The 22,266-nt window shown below is 47.8% G+C and overlaps 1 protein-coding gene across 1 annotated transcript in view; it reads right to left on the reverse strand.

Annotated features, from left to right (window-relative positions):
• The window catches only part of cacna1c (calcium channel, voltage-dependent, L type, alpha 1C subunit), a 1,034,505-nt gene that overhangs the window by 231,236 nt on the left and 781,003 nt on the right, over positions 1-22,266 (reverse strand). The gene's annotated exons all lie outside the window — the stretch shown is intronic.

Consider the following 22,266-nt stretch of genomic DNA (forward strand, 5'->3'; position numbering starts at 1 on the left):
GTTTCCTTTACAACCATCCCATATCCCCGTTCTGCCTGGGAGAGCGACCTGGAGGCATAAGCCACAAGTTGCAGTTGGCCCTCATCATTACTCTGCTGCAATACGCACCCACCTCATAGGATGATGCATCACATGTTAAAACCAGTTTCTTACAGGGGTTGTACAAGGTCAACAGCTTGTTAGAACAAAGCAGATTCTGCGCCCGATTGAAAACCCGTTCTTGACAGTCCTCCCAAAACCATTCACAACCCTTATGCAGGAGCACGTGCAGCGGCTCCAACAATGTGTTTAAGTTCAGCAGAAAGTTCCCGAAGTAGTTCAATGGTCCCAGAAATGACCACAACTCTGATGTGTTGCCAGGCCTGGGCGCACGACGGATCACCTCAGTTTTGGATTCGGTAGGCTGGATCCCATCTGCGGCAACCCACCTGCCCAAAAAACTCGACCTCTGGGACCAAAAACACACACTTGGACTTCTTTAGCCGTACGCCTACCCGGTCCAGTCGGCGTAGCATCTCCTCCAGGTTGTGGAGGTGTTCCTCGGTTTCTCGTCCCGTGATTAGGATGTCATCTTGGAATACGATTGTTCCAGGGATGGATTTAAGCAAGCTTTCCATGTTCCTCTGGAAGATAGCGGCCACTGAACGAATGCCAAACGGACACCTGTTGTAAACAAATAGCCCCTTGTGCGTAGTGATGGTGGTCAGAAGCTTGGATTCTTCAGCCAGTTCCTGAGTCATGTAGGCTGAAGTAAGGTCCAACTTGGTGAACAGCTTGCCACCTGCCAGCGTGACAAAAAGATCCTCTGCTCTCGGAAGCGGATATTGGTCCTGTAGTGACACTCAGTTGATGGTGGCCTTGTAGTTGCCACAAATCCTGACTGAGCCATCTGCTTTAAGGACAGGAACGATGGGGTTTGCCCAGTCTCTAAATTCAACAGGCGAAATTATGCCCTCTCTTAGCAGCCTGTCCAACTCACTCTCAATTCTCTCACACATCACATACGGCACAGCTTTGGCTTTGTAATGCACTGGTCTGGCGTCCGGGGTGATGCATATCACTACTTTGGTGCCCTTAAAGGTCACAACACCTAGTTGAAAAAGTGGCTCGAATTTCTGTAGGAACTGTGAGCATGAACTTTGCTCCACAGATGAAATGGCGTGCACATCCCCCCATTTCCAGTTCATCTCGGCTAGCCAGCTCCTCCCCAAGAGCGTGGGACCATTCCCCGGGACAATCCAGAGTGGCAGCCGGTTCTCCGATCCATTGTGTGTGACCACCAAGTTTGCACTGCCTAGTACTGGGATGATCTCTCTGGTGTACGCCCGTAGCTGCGTGTCAACGCGTTCCAGTTTGGGCCTGTTAGCTTTGAGTGGCCATAACTTTTCAAATTGTTGGGCACTCATAAGTGACTGGCTGGCTCCTGTGTCCAGCTCCATGTGTACCGGAATGCCATTTAATAGAACTTTCATCATCATAGGTGGCGTTTTGGTATACGAGCTGTGGACGTCTGCCACATGAACCCGCTGGACTTCAGCGTCCGTAGCTTTGCCCCAAGCATCACCCTGCCTTGCAGACCCCTCGTCTGGTTCCTCTGCCTCGTAAACTAGCCTCGCTACGGGCTTTCTGCACATTCTGGCCAGATGTCCACTGAAGTTACAGTTTCTATAGATAAATTGTTGAAACCTACAGATTTTCGCAGCATGTTTGCCACCGCACCTCCAGCATGAGCTGAGATTGTTGTGAACAAAGGAACTGTTAACAGGCATTCCTCTCTGATTACTCCTCAGCACTCTGTTGCTGAGTGTCAATGGTCCCATCCCGGGATGCATTGTCCCTTGTGATGGCGTGAATTGCCGATCCCCCTGCCATTGTCTCTGTTGCTGACCCACCCTAGAGCCTTTTGCTGCCTGGGCGGTGTCGAATTGCCCTTGTCTGCCTGCGGGGTTCTGAGTCTCGTTTACAATGTTAACTCCCTGGTCCATCGGCACGTTGGAACCAGGGCTGCGCACGTAAATGATCTTGGTCTCCTCTTCCCCTGCCATGAAGGTCTGAGCTATCAGCGTTGCCCTTTCCAAAGTCAAGTCCTTGGTCTCAATAAGCTTCCTGAAAATCCCGGTATGACCAATGCCCTCAATGACGAAATCCCTTAACATCTCCCCCCTGCAGGCATCTGTGAACTTACAGAGGCTGGCCAAACTCCACAACAAAGTCCGATATGCTTTGTCCCTCCCGACGCTGGTGTGTATAGAACCGGTGCTGGGCCATGTGTATACTGCTTGCTGGTTTGAGGTGCTCACCGATCAGAGTGCTGAGCTCTTCAAAGGACTTGTCCGCTGGCTTCTCGGGTGCGAGCAGGTCTTTCATCAGCGCATACGTCTTGGATCCACAGCTGGTCAGTAGATGTGCCCTCCGCTTGCCAGCCGCTTCCTCTCCCAGCCAATCCTTCGTGACAAAGCTCTGCTGGAGCCTCTCAACGAAATCGCCCCAGTCCTCACCAACACAGTACCGTTCCTCTATGCTACCGGTGGCCATCCCCATGGGTCGTTGATTCTCATTTCTCGTCACCAAATGTAGTGTCCTTACACCTTACTATAGAATCACATAAGGCATGTACTGCAGACAAGGTCACTGCGTGACCTGAACCTTTATTCCCAGGACCAAGAAATGCTGACCCTGCGTGGGACCTTCCTTTATATACCTGGATGGCCAGGTGAGGAGTGTCTCCCACAAGTTCACCCGCTGTGGTCAAGGTGTGCATTACTCAGGTGTATACAGTGTACAGTGTTGTTACATACAGGTTACAGTTATGTGAAGGTTACAAACATGACATCTGGTACAGCGGAGGAGTGGGAAGGTCGGGGTGGATGAGCGGCGAGAGATCGTGGTGGAGGTGTGGCGAGTGATTGAGGCAGAGGAGCAATAAGAGTTCGTGGCTGAGATTCGACGAGTGATCGTGGCGGAGGTTTGGCGAATGTTTGATGTGGAGGTGCGGTGAGAGATCGTGGTGGAGGTACGGCGAATGTTTTTGTAGCGGAGGACCGGTGAGAGATCGTGGCGGAAATGCGGCGAATGTTTGTGGCAGAGGAGGGGCGAGAGATTGTGGCGGAAGAGCAGTGAGAGATCGTGGCGGAGGTGCGGCGAATTAGGGTATGGGTCCCAGAAGAGCCAAGGGCCCAGGGGCAGCACGGGCCAGCCCACACTGTGATATGTGTGCGCACTAGGTCTGTGCAGCAGAGCAGGTCTCCAGTCGTCCTGGTTAACCCTTGCCACTGGATAAAGGCTTAGCTCTGTCAAGCCCGTGTGGTGGCTGACTAAAATAATCTATGCAAAGGCATCTTCCATCCCTTCAATTGGAGTTCAGGAGTGGAATAACGGGTCCTTCATTAAAACATTTGTGAACTCAGATGAAAACAACTCATCCTCATTCGAGGGACCACCTATGATGATGATGATTGTTTCTCTCTCTCAGTCTTCTGCGTCTCCTTTCCTTCTCTCTCGCTAACTCGTTTTGCTTCTTTCTCTGTCCTCTTCTGCTTGTCTCTGTGTTTTTCCTTCTTTCCTTTCGGGTGGTGGGTAGGATGGCTGGTGTGGTGTGAAAGGAGCCACTAACAGCTGCTGTCTGCAAGCTGGGGTAAAGGTTGCAGGGAATATGTAACCCTGAGCAGCTCCTTTTCCAATCGCCCATGCTTCACCTCACTGTCTCACTCCCATTGTATTCACTACCCGTTCCTGTTCTTCCCATCCCCTTACTCCTATCACTGCTCCTGCCTCCTCCCTTTTGAAAAAACACACTCAACTTCAGTATCCTTCCCTTTCCCTTGTTCCACTGCCACTCACTCATCTTATCCTAATCCTCCATTCACCTTGCACCCTTATTCCTAATTGCTCCCTTCAAGGCAAGGTGGCAAGAATGCCAGAAGCCCCCTCACACACAACTTCTTCCCCTTCCTCATGTGCCCTTTCAATCTGTTTACATCACAATTTGAATTTCCACCTAATTAGCCTGGAATAGATTTTCGGTTTTTGACCCTGAAGTTCGACATAACGAATTGTGCCAGATTTATCTGACTTCCCATCCATAATGCTCTACAGAACTGAATCCGACACAATTTTGTGGGTCAGTCATTTGCATATCATTGGAGGTTCTCCAGTGTAAAATGGCAGTAATGTGCTGGGGTGCTTGGAAATTAGCATGTAATCTTTAAAAAGCCATGTCCGGTAGAAGATTTCAGCAGTAGGCTGTGGGAGCAGCAGGTTAAGTAGCAAAGTCTTTGGACCACTCAGATCACTGTCAGGTCGCTGCATTGGATGGCTCATGTGTGCTTTTGTCCCACTTTTCAAGAATGTCTTCTACTGCAGGATCTGGCACAGACAGCTGAGAAGGAAGAAGGGAATTGCAAGGAGTGACAATGGGACTGACCTCCAATCCCTCCTTGAGACTGAACAAAGGCTAGAAAGACTGCTAGGTCTTCATTGGAGTAAGCTCAAAAATCTGTCTCAAGCCATGTGGTGGGAGATAGCACTGGCACTAAGTGCCAATTCTCTCACCTCAAGAACTGAAGTCCAATGCTGCAAGATGTTCAATAACGTGGGCAGACAAGCTAAAAGCCTTACCACTCTCCTTTTTCATTCTTGAGCATCCTGGGCATCAGTACACTCTTCACCTTCTAACATTAACAAGTATACAACTAATTCGGCAAACTTTACTCTGCTTAAACTGGACACAAACTAGGGATCGTACAGTACAGTATCTCACTAACAGCACTTACTTGAATGCAGAACCTTAAAGCCCCTTTCTACACTGTAACAGTGCAATTCCAACATATTTCTTACATTACCTGTTCACTACCACCTGGGGAACAGTCTCAATTGCTAGTCTTCACTAAATTCACTCAATCTTGTTTCAGGAGGAATTGTGCACAATGTCTACAAGAGGCAGAGGACCAAAGTGGGCAACCCTGATATTAAGGAGCTAATCCCTTACAAGGAGCAGGCCGTGCAAATGCTGGGGCAGCACTGTGCTCCAGCTGTGGGAGATAGTGATGTCAGGAAAATAGGGCCAACGCCAGGTTAATGGCTATACACCTTCAGTCGCTATAGCATCCCCGTGAAGCACCACAATTCCACCCTCTTCTTTGTCTCCTTAATCCCAAGGGTATAACCGTCAACCATTTTTAGCCTGTACCCTCCTGTCCTGCAGATCCATCATCGCAACAGGGGGTGGAGGATAAGGAATAGGAAGATGATGATGATGACAATAATATTGATAATGATAATGAGGAGGAGGGTGAGGAAAGAAAGAACTTCTTCCTCATCGACTATGAAGATGATGAAATGGTGATGCGCACCCATGAGTTCCTGGACCAACATCCTGCCCATGCTCCTCTGCCACAACCCTTGTTATCACCTCATGATAACTTGCTTTTTCAGTCCCACAAGTCAACTGAGATACTTTCAGTATATCTCAAAGGATGTGGCACCAGGTTATTCACAGAGCACGAGGGAACCGTAAAAGTGGAGAGTGGGAGAGAATGTACCACTTTACCAGTGGAAGCTGAGGAGAAGGCTGTCCATGGCTTCAGAGTTGTGGCATCCAGAACTCATGGGAACTCGCCTGAAAATAAAGATGTCTGAGAAACAGCACACCTACATGCAGGCTCTGAGGTCAGTCTCCAAAGATTGTACAGCAACTGACTAGTGTGGCTATAAAATTTATAGCTCTGATTTGCGGCAACATTGGAGAAGCCTTTTCTTTAATGCAGACAATCAATGGAAAAGAAATGTGGGTGGTTTCTATAATGAGCAGCCGATTTACAACACCAGTTTTACATCTGGACAGCAAATTGAAAATCTACCCAATCTCAGCTAAATGCGCTTTCATAAGTTTACAGGATACAAAACAAAAGCTACATGTAATTAGTACCACCATTTTTTGCAATCTTTCTCATGCACCACACACTCTTTTAAAAGAAATACTCAATATAAGTTTTACCTCAATACATTTTTTAAAAGTCCTTTAATCTTTCTTCAAATAATTTTGCAAACCAACTGAACAGTTCCTACAATGTGTACAGGGCTCCTTTCTAACCCAGTATGTAAAAAGCCCAACAAGGGAAGATTTGTAATTGGATCCAGTAATGGGGAATGAAGCAGAGCAGATAAGAGAAGTAAAAGTAAGGGAACATCTAGGCAATAGTGACCATAATATAATACATTTTAAGATGATAATTGAGAAGGACATAAATATGATCACGACTAGGGTAATGGATTGGAGAAAAACTGATTTTGAGGGGCTGAGAATAGAACTTGGGAAAATAAAATGGACAACAATATTGGCAAACAATGACATAGAACAGCAATGGGAAACATTTAAAACATTATTCAACAGAGTCCAGGAAAAATATATTCCGCTAAAAAACAAGAACAAGCTAAACACTAATGACACTCCATGGATGAATAAAGCCATAAGGGAAAAATTGAGGGTAAGGAAGGAGGCATACATTAAGCACATGGACAGCAGGGGAGAGCATGATATGGAAGAATATGAAGAGATTAGGAGAGAAGTCAAAAAAACAATTAGGAAGGCAAAGAAGAACTATGAAATTAAATTAAGAACAGAAACCAAAATAGTAAAATATTTTACAGGCACATCAATTAAAAAAAGGGAGGTCGGGATGGGAATAGGACCACTAAAGGATGGACAGAATAATGTCACAGGCAGCGATATTGAGATGGCAGAAATATTAAATAATTACATTGCTTCAGTATTTACCAGGGAGATAGAACATGTGGACATGACATCAGATGATGAGATTATTAGAGATAACTGCATTTAAAATAAAAAGAGGAGATATATTAAATAAGCGAGTCAAATTCAAAGAGCATAACTGGCAGATAGCTAACATAATACCTATATTTAAGGGAGATAGAACATGTCCACGGAACTATAGACCAGTCAGATTAACATCGCTGGTAGGAAAAATAATGGAATCCCTACTAAAGGAGAAAATAGAAGAACATCTGGAAACCAAAAATATAACAATGAATAGTCAGCATGGATTTCAAAAGGTAAAATGTCTTGCTTGACCAACCTCATTGATTTTTTTGAAGAGGTAACAGAGAGAGTAGACAAGGGTAATGCGTAAATATAATTTATCTAGATTTTCTAAAGGCCTTCGATAAGGTACCACATAATAGACTAATGAATAAGGTCAGAGAATGCAGAGTCAGGGGACAAGTGGCAGAATGGATAGCTAGCTGGCTTCAAGACAGGAAGCAGCGAGCAGGAGTAAAGGGTAGCTAGTCACAGTGGCAGAAGGTGGGAAGTGGTGTTCCACAAGGATCAATGTCGGGACCACTGTTGCTCACAATTTATATTAATAATTTAGACTTTGGAATCAAAAACACAATTTCTAAATTTGCGGATGACACCAAATTGGGAGGGATAGTGAATACTGAGGAGGATTACAGGAGGATATTAATAAACTTGCAGAATGGGCATATAATTGGCAAATGAATTTCAACACAGATAAAATTGAAGTATTACATTTTAGTAGGAAGAATAGGGAGGTCACTTATTACTTGTAGCATTACGAGTCTGGGTGGGGTAGAGAAGCAAAGGGATCTTGGAGTATAAATAAACAAATCACTAAAAGTAGCAACACAGGTCAACAAGGCCATTAAAAAAAGTAAACCAAGCACTAGGGTTTATTTCTAGAGGGATAAAATAGAAAAATAGTGAAGTTATGCTAAACTTGTATTGAACCTTGGTTGGATCACATTTGGAGTGCTGCATACAATTCTGGTCGCCATCTTATAAAAAGGATATAAAGGCACTAGAGAGGGCGCAGAGAAGATTTACAAGGATGATACCAGAAATGCGAGGGTATACCTATCAGGAAAAGATGAACAGGCTGGATCTCTTTTCTCTTGAAAACAGAAAGCTGAGAGGTGACCTAATAGAGGTTTTTAAAATTATGAAAGGTTTTGATAGAGTAGATATAGAGAGAATGGGCCCAAGTTTCCACATGATTTGCTCCTGATTTTTAGGAGCAACTGGTGGAGAACGGAGTATCTTAGAAATCGCAATTCTCCACATTTAAGTTTTCTGCAGTTCTAGTCATTTAGAACAGTTTCACTTTTGAACAGAATTTTTTTTTCAAAAGGGGGCGTGTCCAGCCACTGACGCCTGATTTGAAAGTTTCCACAGTGAAAACGTACTTCAAACTAACTTAGAATGGAGCAAGTGAAGATTTTTGTAGGCCTGAAAAAACCTGTTCTACACATTAAAAAATCAGGCGCAGGTTACAAATTAGGCGTCCAGAACGAGGTTGGGGGGGGGGGGGGGGGGGAGGGGAGAAGGGAAGTCATAATTGGATATAAATCCTTAGTTATACTTATACAAATATTATACAAATAATTCCAACCTGAATAAAAATTTATAAGCAAAGAAAAGATTAAATAAACCATCTTCCTACCTGTGTGAAAGTGCTTCAGGCAGGGAGAATGCTGCAGGAAGCCTCACAAGTTGAGGCAGCCGTTCCCGTGGGGGGGGGAAACGCAGTGAGGGCCCGACCAACCGACGGCAGCAGCCGTTCCCGCCGGCGGGGGGGTGGGGAAACGCAGTGAGGGCCCGACCAACCGATGGCAGCAGCCGTTCCCGCGGGGGGGGAAAAGGCAGTGAGGGCCCGACCGACCGATGGCAGCAGCCGTTCCCGCCGGCGGGGGGGTGGGGAAACGCAGTGAGGGCCCGACCAACCGATGGCAGCAGCCGTTCCCGCGGGGGGGGGAAAAGGCAGTGAGGGCCCGACCGACCGATGGCAGCAGCCGTTCCCGCCGGCGGGGGGGTGGGGAAACGCAGTGAGGGCCCGACCAACCGATGGCAGCAGCCGTTCCCGCGGGGGGGTGGGGAAACGCAGTGAGGGCTCGACCGACCGACAGCAGCAGCCGTTCCCGCGGGGGGGGAAAAGGCAGTGAGGGCCCGACCAACCGACGGCAGCAGCCGTTCCCGCCGGCGGGGGGGTGGGGAAACGCAGTGAGGGCTCGACCGACCGACAGCAGCAGCCGTTCCCGTGGGGGGGGAAAAGGCAGTGAGGGCCCGACCGACCGATGGCAGCAGCCGTTCCCGCGGGGGGGGGAAACACAGTGAGGGCCCGACCGACCGATGGCAGCAGCCGTTCCCGCGGGGGGGGAAACACAGTGAGGGCCCGACCGACCGACGGCAGCAGCCGTTCCCGACGGCGGGGGGGGGGGGGGGGCGAAGGCTGCAGGAAGCCCCAGAAGTTGAGGCAGCCATTCCCGACGGCAGGGGAGGGAGGCCCCCCTGCCGTCAGTCGGGCCCGTCGGGAAACGGCTGCCTCAACTTCTGAGGCTTCCTGCAGCCTTCTCACTGCTGCAAGAAGCCTCAGTGCTGATCATGGAAGGGCAATGTGCTTTTATTAAAAAATGATAAAAAATGAACAGCTGCAAAGAACGACAAAAATGGCCGAGGGCCAATGTTTCCTTCACACTGCGCGTGCGCGAACGCTCCAACGCGCACGTGCAGGGTTGCCGGCACGAAAAAAACTCATTTAAATGGTACCCGCCCCCTCCTACTTACAAAATCGGCGCGAGTGGTAGGCTCCGCCCCCTGGGCGCCGCTCCAAGCTGACATCGAGCTACAAAGCGCTCGAGAATAATGCGTTTTTTTTCAGGCGCCGTTTTTGCCGCGAAAAACGGGCGCCCAGCTCGGAGGGGCGCCTGTTTTGCCGCGTGTGGAAACTTGGGGCCATAGTTTCCATTTGTGGGGAAGAGCATAATTAGAGGCCATCAATATAAGACAGTCACCAAGAAATCAAATAGGGAATTCAGAAGAAACCTCTTTACCCAGAGTGGTGAGAATGTGGAACTCGCTACCACAGGGATTGTTTGAAGCAAATAATATAGGTACATCTATGGGTGGTTAGATAAGCATGTGAGGGAGAAGGGAACAGAGGGTTATGCTGATAGAGTTAGATCAAGAAAGACGGGAAGAGGCTCGAGTGGAACATAAACGCCGGCATGGACTGATTAGGCTGAATGGCCCGTTTCTGCGCTGAAGAGGGAAATAAGACAGGCAAAGAGAGATTATGAGAATAGAATGGCAGTTAACATAAAAGGGAACCCAAAAATCCTCTACCAGCATGTAAATAGTAAGCGGGTACTAAGAGGCGGTGTGAGGCCTATTGGGGACAAAGAAGATGATATATGCTTAGAGGTACAGGACAAGGCTAGAATACTTAATGAGTACTTTGTATCGATGTTTACGAAAAGAGGATGCTGACAAAATATCTGTAGAAGCAGAGATGGTAGAGGTAATGGATGGGGTGTAAACTGATAGGCAGGATGTGCTGGAAAGGCTGGATATGCTTAAGAGTGGATAAGTCACCTGGTCCGGGTGGCTTGCATCCCAGGTTGCTAAGGAAAGTGGGGGTGGAGATAGCGGAAGGGTTTGCCATAATCTTCCAATCTTCCCTTGATAGAAACATACATAGAAACATAGAAAATAGGTGCAGGAGTAGGCCATTCGGCCCTTCTAGCCTGCACCGCCATTCAATGAGTTCATGGCTGAACATTCAACTTCAGTACCCCATTCCTGCTTTCTCGCCATACCCCTTGATCCCCCTAGTAGTAAGGACCTCATCTAACTCCTTTTTGAATATATTTAGTGAATTGGCCTCAACAACTTTCTGTGGTAGAGAATTCCACAGGTTCACCACTCTCTGGGTGAAGAAGTTCCTCCGCATCTCGGTCCTAAATGGCTTACCCCTTATCCTTAGACTGTGACCTCTGGTTCTGGACTTCCCCAACATTGGGAACCATCCCTTATGCACTCCAGGAAATCCTCCTCCACCGTATTGCTTCCAGTTTGGTTAGCCCAACATTGGGAACCAACATTGCCTGCCATTCTGAAAAGTACCCATTTACTCCTACTCTTTGCTTCCTGTCTGACAACCAGTTCTCAATCCATGTCAGTACACTACCCCCAATCCCATGTGCTCTAACTTTGCACATCAATCTCTTGTGTGGGACCTTGTCGAACACCTTCTGAAAGTCCAAATATACCACATCAACTGGTTCTCCCTTGTCCACTCTACTGGAAACATCCTCAAAAAATTCCAGAAGATTTGTCAAGCATGATTTCCCTTTCACAAATCCATGCTGACTTGGACCTATCATGTCACCTCTTTCCAAATGCACTGCTATGACATCCTTAATAATTGATTCCATCATTTTACCCACTACCGATGTCAGGCTGACCGGTCTATAATTCCCTGTTTTCTCTCCCTCCTTTTTTAAAAAGTGGGGTTACATTGGCTACCCTCCACTCTATAGGAACTGATCCAGAGTCAATGGAATGTTGGAAAATGACTGTCAACGCATCCACTATTTCCAAGGCCACCTCCTTAAGTACTCTGGGATGCAGTCCATCAGGCCCTGGGGATTTATCGGCCTTCAATCCCATCAATTTCCCCAACACAATTTCCCGGCTAATAAGGATTTCCCTCAGTTCCTCCTCCTTACTAGACCCCCCGACCCCTTTTATAACCGGAAGGTTGTTCGTGTCCTCCTTCGTGAATACCGAACCAAAGTACTTGTTCAATTGGTCCGCCATTTCTTTGTTCCCCGTTATGACTTCCCCTGATTCTGACTGCAGGGGACCTACGTTTGTCTTTACTAACCTTTTTCTCTTTACATATCTATAGAAACTTTTGCAATCCGTCTTAATGTTCCCTGCAAGCTTCTTCTCATACTCCATTTTCCCTTTGTCCTCCTCTGCTGAGTTCTAAATTTCTCCCAGTCCCCAGGTTCACTGCTATTTCAGGCCAATTTGTATGCCACTTCCTTGGCTTTAATACTATCCCTGATTTCCCTTGATAGCCACGGTTGAGCCACCTTCCCTTTTTTATTTTTATGCCAGACAGGAATGTACAATTGTTGTAGTTCATCCATGCGGTCTCTAAATGTCTGCCATTGCCCATCCACAGTCAACCGCTTAAGTATCATTCTCCAATCTATCCTAGCCAATTCACGCCTCATACCTTCAAAGTTACCCTTCTTTAAGTTCTGGACCATGGTCTCTGAATTAACTGTTTCATTCTCCATCCCAATGCAGAATTCCACCATATTATGGTCACTCTTCCCCAAGGGGCCTCGCACAACGAGATTGCTAATTAATCCTCTCTCATTACATAACACCCAGTCTAAGATGGCCTCCTCCCTAGTTGGTTCCTCGACATATTGGTCTAAAAAACCATCCCTTATGCACTCCAGGAAATCCTCCTCCACCGTATTGCTTCCAGTTTGGTTAGCCCAATCTATGTGCATATTAAAGTCACCCATTATAACTGCTGCACCTTTATTGCACGCACCCCTAATTTCATGTTTGATGCCCTCCCCAACATCACTACTACTGTTTGGAGGTCTGTACACAACTCCCACTAACGTTTTTTGCCCTTTGGTGTTCTGCAGCTCTACCCATATAGATTCCATATCATCCAAGCTAATGTCCTTCCTAACTATTGCCTTAATCTCCTCCTTAACCAGCAATGCTACCCCACCTCCTTTTCCTTTTATTCTATCCTTCCTGAGGTGCCAGAGGATTGGAAAGTGGCAAATGTGACACCCTTGTTCAAGAAAGAGTGCAAGGACAATCCTAGTAACTATAGGTTGGTCAGTTTAACATCAGTGGTGGGTAAGGTTTTAGTAACAATAATTAGGGAAAAAATTAACAGGCACTTGGAGAGGTTTAAGTTAATTAAGGAGAACCAGCACAGATTTATAAAAGGCAGATCATGTTTGACTAATCTAATTGAATTTTTTGATGAAGTAACAGAGAAGGTTGATGAAGGGAATGCAGTGGATGTTGTCTATATGGATTTTAAGAAACGTTTGGTTAACAAAATTGAGGCTCATGGAATAGGAAGGTCAGTGTCAGCTTGGAAAAGAAATTGGCTTAAGGACAGAAAACAGCGAGTCGTGGTAAATCGTTGTTTTTCAGACTGGAGGTTTGTAGACAGTGGTGTTCCCCAAAGCTCAGTGCTAGGACCACTGCTTTTTTTGATATATATATAAATAAATGAATGACTTGGATATTGGAATACAGAGTAAAATTTCAAAATTTGCCAATGATACCAAACTTGCAGGTGTGGCAAACAGTGAGGATGATACCAATCGACTGCAACAGGACACAGATAAGCTAGCAGAATGGGTAGGCAAGTGGCAGATGGAATTTAATACAGAGAAGTGTGAGGTGATGAATTTTGGCAGAAGGGATAGGGAGAGGCAATATAGACTTAATGGCATAGTTCTAAAGAGTGTGCAGGGTCAGAGGGACCTGGGGGTTCATGTGCATAGATCTTTGAAGGTGACAGGACATATTGACAGAGTAATTAGCAAAGCATATGGGATCTTGGGCTTCATAAATAGAGGTATTAGATACAAAAGCAGGAAAGTTATGCTGAACCTTTATAAGGCTCTGGTAAGGCCACAACTAGAGTATTGCGTCCAGTCCTGGTCACCACACTATAGGAAGGATGTGAAGGTCCTCGAGCGGGTGCAGAGGAGATTTACCAGAATGGTTCTAGGGATGACGGATTTCAGCTACAAGGTTAGGTTGGAGAAGCTGGAGTTGTTCTCCTTGGAGCAAAGGAGATTGAGGGGAAATTTGATAGAGATGTACCAGATTATGACAGGTTTGCATAAGGTAGACAGAGAAAGGCTGTTCCCATTAGCTGATGGTACAAGGACTAGGGCACACAGATTTAAGGTTTTAGGCAAGAGATACAGGGGGGATGTGAGGTAGAACGTTTCTACGCAGCGAGTGGTAATGACCTGAAACTCGCTGCCAACGAGAGTGGTGGAAGTGGAGACGGATCAATTATTTCAAAAGGAAATTGGATAGGCACTTGAGGAAATAAACTTGCAGGGCAATGGGGATAGAGTGGGGGAATGGGACTGACTGGATTGCTCTACAGAGAGCCGGCATGGACTCGAGGGGCTGAATGGCCTCCTTCTGTGCCGTAATGACTCTATAGGACAGGATTTTCCGCTTGGTTGTGCCTCAGTTTGCACCCCGGAGGGGTGGTAAGTAGTGTTTCTAGGCGTAATGCAGGGCATCCAGCTTTTACCCTCCCACTGGCAAATTCAGCTCATGGTTTGCGACGCGCAAAATCTTAATGCCGCGCCCTCTAGTTTCTAGTTGCACAATGCTCGGCTACCGCCCTGGAAGCAAAATTCAGCCCCAATAACCCATTTAACGCCCGCCCCAGGAAACGTTTGAAAAACTAGGCAGCAGGTAGTATTGGCAACATATTTAAATGGAGGGATGAGGCTCCTACATCGCAGGTCACGTAGACTGCAACGGTTGCGCACAGCACGCTGCATGAAGCTCTGACTTGCAAACGGCACTTTTATCTGTCATTACAGTGCCCTTACAACTTCGTTGAGAGCCTTTAATGAGGGAATTACTAGTTCAACAGCATATCATGCTCCGTGCTATAGCCAGGCGGCATCAAGCTAGAAGAAGGGCTCTTGGCCATGTCGGCCTACGGATGAGGAGAGGTTGAAGACATCTGGGGAGGAGGGCTTACCCCCCACGGGTTTACAGGCACCAACGCTCATATCTCCAGCTCTCTGAGGAGCAGTGTGTGAGAAGGCTGCACCTCCAAAAGGAAATGCTGACTGAGATATGCCATCTCCTACAGGCAGACTGATGCCTGGTCCGGTCTGGAGACAGCCTTCAATACTTCCCTCAACAGGTATCCAAATTCATTGTGGTGTGCTGCATCTTGCACAACTTGGCCATCATGAGGGGCCAGGCATTGTCAGTGGGGATTGCAGGCCCACTAAGGAGGAGGAGGACGATGACGAGGAGCCTGGCGAGGCTACCTTTTGATAGCCACACCATCCACGGGAGAGGCAGCGTGGAGATTCTGCTGGACCAAGAGTCGCACGACGCCAGCTCATAATGGACCGGTTTTCCTACATGAAGGATACTGAAGGATGGAGCTAATAATGGACACGCTAAGTGCCCCCATAAAGGCACATCTCCGGTGAACGTTAGAATGATATACAAGACACCAATGGCAAAGGATGAATCATAAATTTAACTGCAACATGGCAACAAAAATCCCATCAAACTAAAACCATACAATATACAGTGTTATGTTCCAGGGCACTGAGCAACAATGAAGTTCCTGAAATCAACAAAACTTTTTTAACGCCACGATTTTCAGCTGGGGCACAAAAAGTTCCTTGTGTAACACCTGATTTTGCGCCTCCGATCACGGAACCTCATTTTTTGCCAAATTTTGCAGACAAGGGTGGAAACTTTTTCCAGATGGTATCAGGACCGCCCCTCCTCCATTATCACCCCGAAATCTCAAAAGCCGAAAATCCAGCCCTATGGCTTTATGGGGCCGAAATTCAGGGTCTCAGAGAGATCCTTTCCTGCCCGTTTGTGGTGGACGTTCGTCAAAGTCGAATGACCGCCACTTTGGGGTCAACTGGCGGACCCAGCCCAAATTCAGGTTAGGGATTTTTCGGCCTGGACCCCATACCACCCAATGCTGATGACAGCTGCAAGCGAGTTATCAACTAGTGCACCGCGGCGTTTAATAAAGAAAAAAACATACCGACATAAATTCAACTGAACTCGTCGATCCCAACAGGTTTTTCTGTCGGTGCATCTTCTCTGCACTGGGTGCCAGGCCGCTGACCTGGCCGAAATGCTCCCTGGTGGCCCAGTGGCCGAAGATAAAAAATGACAGAATCTCTCCCCTTTAACAGAGGGGAAAGAACATGGCGACGCACACGTGCTGTGACATCATCACTACTCCACCGCTGATTGGAGTCCCTGTCTGACCTATATTCAACTACTCAGCCTGGCTTTGAGTCTATGGCCCGCCCCCATTATTACACATTTCCTCTGGGACTTTGAAAAAATGCCAAAGTCCTGAAAATGGCTCTTCCAAACTCATCAAGGATCTGTGCAGTAAGTACAAAGAAAAAATCATAAGTGCGCCAGCTTTCTTGCACTGCTGAATTTCTGCCCCTATAATTCTATATCGTGCTAGAAGCTGAAGAAACATATTCCACCTGTAAAGCTGGCAAAATTATACTGAAAAATTAGGGGTGGAAATTTGGTATCACCTGGCCAGTGATTTTACTGCTGCCAATCGCGAAATTCAGTTTTACCACCTGAAGAGGGGATTGGACTGGCAAATCAGGCGTTACACGTCACTCTTGAAGCGCTAAATGGCGGTAAGTGGGACTGTAAAATCCGAGCGGTATTCAGCATTTGTAGCTGCGCAATAGACATACTGGCACCATCTGGATTCAATTGAGGCGGTGATATGATGCGGCACAGCCTCATGCTTATCTTCACTGCCTATACATTCTTACTGAGAGAGGGAAGGTGGCAGAGACGATTGATCATCAGCGTGCTGACCGGTTCTCCAACGCCGCCGTGTATGCACTCCTGGATGGTGTGGAGAGGCGACGTGTATTGTTGCGGAGCGAGACTGGCAGGAAGCTACAGTCGCACATGTTCCAAAGATAGTGGAGGGAAGTTGTCCATAGACAGGCTAAGTGAGTGGGCAAGAATTTGGCAGATGAGTATAATGTTGAAAAGTGTGAGGTCATGCACTTTGTCAGAAAAAAATCAAAGAGCAAGTTATTATTTAAATGGAGAAAGATTGCAAAGTGCTGCAGTACAGCGAGACCTGGGGATACTTGTGCATGAAACACAAAAGGATAGTATGCAGGTACAGCAAGTGATCAGGAAGGCCAACGGAATCTTGGCCTTTATTACAAAGGGGATGGAGTATAAAAGCAGGGAAGTCTTGCTACAGTTATACAGGGTATTGGTGAGGCCACATCTGGAATACTGCGTGCAGTTTTGGTTTCCATATTTACGAAAGGATATACTTGCTGTGGAGGCAGTTCAGAGAAGGTTCACAAGGTTGATTCCAGAGATGAGGGGGTTGACTTATGAGGAAAGGTTGAGTAGGTTGGGCCTCTACTCATGGAATTCAGAAGAATGAGAGGTGATCTTATAGAAATGTATAAGATTATGAAGGAGCTTGACAAAGTGGATGCAGAGAGGATGTTTCCACTGGTGGGGGAGACTATAACTAGAGGGCATGATCTTAAATAAGAGGCCGTCCATGTAGAACTGAGATGAGGAGAAATTTCTTCTCTCAGAGAGTTGTGAATCTGTGGATTTCACTGCCTCAGAGAGCTGTGGAAGCTGGGACATTAAATAAATTTAAGACAGAAATAGACAGTTTCTTAAACGATAAGGGGATAAGGGGTTATGGGGAGCGGACGGGGAAGTGGAGCTGAGTCCATGATCAGATCAGCCATGATCTTATTAAATGGCAGAGCAGGCTCGAGGGGCCTTATGGCCTACTCCTTCTCCTATTTCTTATGTTCTTATGTTCTTATGTGCAGAGCGTGTCTGCGAGAAACAAGGTGCCCAGGACAGCCACCCAATGCAGGAAAAAGTTCAACGACCTGACGCGATTCCTGAGGGTGAATACCTTTTCCATGAACCTTAACATGCCATGCTCTGAGTTCAATGTCTCGTGTGTGCAGTCTCTCCTCAATCAGCATGTGTCAGACCCCATGCTCCTCGTGGGTGAGCACAGATGCAAAGTTCGCATTTGCAGCCTCAGCCATTCACTGGGCCTGCATGCGCATTTATGCTTCCTGCTCCATTGTTGAGACCCACCCTAGTCTTGTTACCGCCTCAGTCTCCAGATGCGTTGGAAGACAGCAGCCTCACCACAATCCTTCCCCACTTTCCATGAGACTGGCATTTCATAAGGCCTTTCCCATTCCTGGCCCCCTCCCCTGCAGGTAACCACTCTTCTCTGGCTTTGTGCTTTCAGATGATGAACCAGAAGCCCAGGAGCCTGTACGTAAGCCATCCAGTGCCAGCGATGGTGGAGACGAGGAGGTGGAAGAGGACTGCTCTCTGCCAGTCACTGAGGAGCCAGCTGCCTAAGCGAGCGGGTACACTACCTCAGTCGAGGAGGACGTGTCTGGGGAGTTGGAGGTGGGTGATGCTCCAGGACCTAGTGGCCTGCAGCAAAGGCAGGGGGGTGGGGAAACTTGGGGGCCAGCTTCCTGGAGGGTGAATGCATGCCTGAGTGATGCTTAGCACCACTCTGATGAGGACCCTGAGCTGTCGGTTGTCGCATCATTGCGGATGCACAGCAATCTGTTGGGTGCATAGGTAAGGATGCCCGAGAGCCTCAATGCATTTGCTGTGAGGATGGAAGCATCCGCTGTGCTCCTTTGGCTCGTTTACCCCGAAGGAACTCCGCATAAAACATTTGCTTTGGAGTCTCGTATCTGGCATGCGAACTATGTGGCCTGCACAGCAAAGTTGATTGAATGTGGTCAGTGTTTCAATACTGGGGATGTTAGCCTGGTCGAGGACACTGATGTTGGTCTGCCTATCCACCCAGGCGATTTGCAGGATCTTGCGGAGACATCGTTGGTGATATATCTCCACCCTCAAAGCCTCCCTGGTAAAGTGCGACATCACCACTGACACCTAGGAGACCCTGGCCGAAGACCGCCCGAGGTGGAGAAAGTGCATCCGGGAGGGCGTTGAGCTCTTGGAGTCTCAACGCAAAAAGCGTGAAGAGGCCAAGCGCAGGCAGCGGAAGGAGCGCGCAGCAAACCAGTCCCACCGATCCCTTCCCTCGACGAATGTCTGTCCCACCTGTAACACGGTCTGTGGCTCTCGTATCGGACTGTTCAGCCATCAAAGAACTCACTTAGGGAGTGGAAGCAAGTCTTTTTCAATTCCGAGGGACTGCCTATGATGATGATGATGGAAGCATCCGCCTCAACATTTGCACTTGCGACTCAGCTGCCCCTCGAGCCCATCCTTGGTAGATACCAACGGATCTTGGAAGCCACAAGTGACCATGGGGTCCCAAACATGATGGCGTGGGCTATAACTGATGTGGCAGTAACCATTGAGCACCAGGCCGAAGCCATGCAAGGTTTCCATTCTGTCATATCGTCAGTGTGTGGTGGCATCAATGCGCTCTCTGCTCTGATGCAGACTTACTCGGCTCTGAAGCAGAGTCAACTTTATGCCACGCAAGCACTGACTGCTGCCAACGTGTCTGGGTTCCCATCAGTCCAACTAATGGTGCCAAAGCAGGCCAGCAATTTGTGCTCCCCCAGATTACTCCGGATGCGCAGCCCATGTTGAGGTGGTGCAGTCCACAGTTGGGCCTACCAGTGCCCGAGTTGGTTGGGGACGTTCTGCTCGGCTATCAGTTGTGTCTGCGGCGCTGACAGAGCAACTTTCACCCAGCCTTGCTGCAGGCATTGAGACCCCATTGAGGAGGTGCAATAGGCGTGGCCGGGGGGGGGGAGGGGGGGGGCAGGGAAGGGGTGGTAAATTACTGTGCAAGTCCCACTAACCAATGATAGCATCGTGGTCATATATATTAACCTTATTGGAATATTAAGGCATGTACATAGTTGCACTTGCCTCTGGGTGATTATGTTTGCAGGGGTGTTGTTTCATTCATAATTTGCTGCTGCTGATGGCTCTGTGTTCTGCTTCTTTGTAGCACAATCTTGTTGTTGTTAATAAAGGTTATTTTGCGACTTCACATTATTGTGGTGCGATCTATATACATGGAGGGTTGGAGGGTGGGGTGCAATGTCTTCAGCACATCACCAGGTGAATAGTCTGGCATCTCGGCATGAGTTGCGTCATTTACTGAATTTACTGCGCGATGAGTCTCTGATGAGCAGCCCTTGCAGCGGCAACAGTATCACACTGCTTCCTCCATGGCTGATGCTCCTCATCTTCCTCCTCATCGTCCTCGTCCTCCTGAGGTGCAGCTGCCATCCCTGATGGCAGTGTTTAGCCCCTCATGATGGACAGGTTGCACAGCATGCAGCACACAATGGTGAAAAGAGACACTGTATAAGCAAATGTCTCTCCACAGCGGTCAAGACAGCAGAAGCTCTGCTTTAGAACTCCGATAGTTTGCTCTATTAATTGCCCTGGTTGCGGCGTGGCTGTGTTTGTAGCGCTGCTCGGCAGGGATGGTGGGGTTGCGGAGGGGAGTCATCAGCCAGTTGGCTAGGCAATATCCTTTGTCGCCGAATAGCCAGCCACACCCTTCATGCAATGGCTGGAATAGTTGGGGCACACTGCTCTCCTGCAGGATGAAGGAATCGTGGCAGCTGCCAGAATAACGGGCATTCACAGCAAGGATCATTTGCCTGTAGTCTTACACCATCTGGACGTTGAGGGAGTGGTAGCACTTGCGATTGCGAAACACCTCTCCATTATGGGGCGGGGCCCGCAATGTCACATGTGTGCAATCAGTGGCTCCCTGAACCATGGGGAAGCCTACAACCTGGCGAAGGCACAGGAATGCAGGTCCTGGTTCTCCCTGGACATGCTGAACTTTATGTAGTCCATTCGTTGGCTGTAGAGAGCGTCGGTCACCTGGCAAATGCAGCAATGTACTGCAAACTGCGAGATGTTGCAATATATCGCCTACAGGAGCCTGGAAGGACCCGATAGTTTAGAAGTTGAGCTCATCAGACATATCAAGGTACGAAGAATGCATACAGTAAATCTCGGGGGGGTAAGGCCTCCTGCCCCGACGTCTGCGGCCTCTCCTCAGGCGTGAACCCACATTGGCCATATCCCGTCTGTGTAGACAGCACTTTGAAGTAGTTGTCGCAGCATGACGTGGTGTGCCAGCACTGCCCCCATTAAGTTGCCAAAGGTAACAGCGAGATGCTACTCGGCAATGGACCTGAAATGGAACCCGTCAATGTTGCTGAAATGGTAATCGTCAAGGTAAGTAGTCAGCAACCGCAGCACGCCTACATCTACGCACTCTGCTAGGAGAATACGTAGCACTCCCCACGACCTCTGTGCCCCGGTTGCTACTCCCGCTATACACTGCCCCAGCATTGTAACCTTGACTTGTGAATGGCAACTTTTTGTGGAGAGTTCCCTGCAAGCCGGTAAGTGAGGTGCAAAAACCGAAGAGCGCATCACCGGCGCTAACGAGGCATTGCACATGTACTGATGTCATGATTTCCCCGGTGGTAGTAGGCGAGGTAGTACCCTTTGTGCCACTGCAAAAACTCAACTGAAGTTTGCAGCAGGCGGTAAGATCACCGAACACTGGCGATAAGCCGTTTGCGCCGTGGTTCTGCCTTTCCGGGGCGCTATCGGCTGGCAGTTATCATCGAATTTCAGCCCCTAGGTACTTTATACGTTCACATTACAGTAACCAAATTCAACTGCCAGTATCATAGCTCTGGGCAAATATATCAAATCCAAGCCAATGATTTTGGGAGAGGTTTAGAACTTTAAATAGGAATTTTAATGGAGGATTGAAAGATGCAAAAGACACTATAATGGTTCCTATGGACTGGAGGGTAGCTAATGTAACACCACTTTTTTAAAAAGGAGAGAAAAAACGGGGAATTAGAGACTGGTTAGCCTGACATCAGTAGTGGGGAAAATGTTGGAATCAAATATTAAAGATGAAATAGCAGCCCATTTGGAAAGTAGTGACAGGATCGGTCCAAGTCAGCATGGATTTATGAAAGGGAAATCATGCTTGACAAATCTTCTAGAATTTTTTGAGGATGTAATTAGTAGAGTGGACAAGGGAGAACCAGTGGATATGGTGCATTTGGACTTTCAAAAGGCTTTTGACAAGGTCCCACACAAGAGATTGGTGTGCAAAATCAAAGCACATGGTATTGGGGGTAATGTATTGACGTGGATAGAGAACTGGTTGGCAGACAGGAAGCAGAGAATCGGAATAAACGCATCCTTTTCAGAATGGCAGGCAGTGACTAGTGGGATGCCGCAGGGCTCAGTGCTGGGACCCCAGCTCTTTACAATATACATCAATGATTTAGATGAAGGAATTGAGTGTAATATCTCCAAGTTTGCAGATGACACTAAGCTGGGTGGCGGTGTGAGCTGTGAGGAGGATGCTAAGAGGCTGCAGGGTGACTTGGACAGGTTAGGTGAGTGGGCAAATGCATGGCAGATGCAGTATAATGTGGATAAATGTGAGGTTATCCACTTTGGTGGCAAAAACAAGGCGGCAGAATATTATCTGAATGGCGGCAGATTAGGAAAAGGGAAGGTGCAACGAGACCTGGGTGTCATGGCACATCAGTCATTGAAAGTTGGCATGCAGGTACAGCAGGCGGTGAAGA

Source organism: Pristiophorus japonicus, chromosome 15 (assembly GCF_044704955.1).
Source record: "Pristiophorus japonicus isolate sPriJap1 chromosome 15, sPriJap1.hap1, whole genome shotgun sequence".
NCBI classification, from domain to species: Eukaryota; Metazoa; Chordata; class Chondrichthyes; family Pristiophoridae; genus Pristiophorus; species Pristiophorus japonicus.